Genomic DNA, 1,219 nt, shown 5'->3' on the forward strand with positions numbered 1-1,219 from the left:
AATGCTAAAGGAACTTCTGTAAGTGGGAAACACAAGAGAAGAAAAAGACATACAAAGACAAAACCAAAACAATTAAGGAAATTGTAATATACAATACAGGAACATACATATCAATAATTACCTTAAATGTGAATGGATTAAACACTCCAACCAAAAGACACACGTTTGCTGAATGGATACAAAAACAAGACCCATATATATGCTGTCTACAAGAGACCCACTTCAGACCAAGGGACACATATAGACTGAAAGTGAGGGGATGGAAAAAGATATTCCATGCAAATGGAAATCAAAAGGAAGCTGGAGTAGCAATACTCATATCAGATAAAATGGACTTTAAAATAAAGAATGTGGGCCTCCCTGGTGGCGCAATGGTTAAGAGTCCGCCTGCCGATGCAGGGGATACGGGTTCGTGCCCCGGTCTGGGAGGATCCCATATGCCGCGGAGCGGCTGGGCCCGTGAGCCATGGCCGCTGGGCCTGCGCATCCGGAGCCTGTGCTCCGCAACGGGAGAGGCCACAACAGTGAGAGGCCCGCATACCGCAAAAAGAAAAAAAAAATAAATAAAATAAAATAAAATAAAATAAAATAAAATAAAGAATGTTATAAGAGACAAGGAAGGACACCACATAATGATCAAGGGATCAATCCAAGAAGAAGATATAACAATTATAAATATATATGCAACCAACATAGGAGCACCTTAATACAAAAGACAAATGCTAACAGCTATAAAAGAGGAAATAGACAGTAACACAATAATAGTGGGGGACTTTAACACCTCACCTACACCAATGGACAGATTATCCAGATGGAAAATTAATAAGGAAACACAAGCTTTAAATGACATATTAAACAAGATGGACTTAACTGATATTTATAGGACACTCCATTCAAAAACAGCAGATTACACTTTCTTCTCAAGTGCACATGGAACATTCTCCAGGAAAGATCACATCTTGGGTCACAAATCAAGCCTTGGTAAATTTAAGAATATTGAAATCATATCAAGCATCTTTTCCGACCACAACACTATGATATTAGAAATAAATGACAAGGAAAAAAACCTAAAAAACACAAACACATGGAGGCTAAACAATATGTTACTAAATAATCAAAAGATCACTGAAGAAATTAAAGAGGAAATAAAAAAACACCTAGAGACACACGACAACAAAAGCATGATGATCCAAAACCTATGGTATACAGCAAAAGCAGT

Source organism: Mesoplodon densirostris, chromosome 12 (genome assembly GCF_025265405.1).
Source record: "Mesoplodon densirostris isolate mMesDen1 chromosome 12, mMesDen1 primary haplotype, whole genome shotgun sequence".
Taxonomy (NCBI): domain Eukaryota; kingdom Metazoa; phylum Chordata; class Mammalia; order Artiodactyla; family Ziphiidae; genus Mesoplodon; species Mesoplodon densirostris.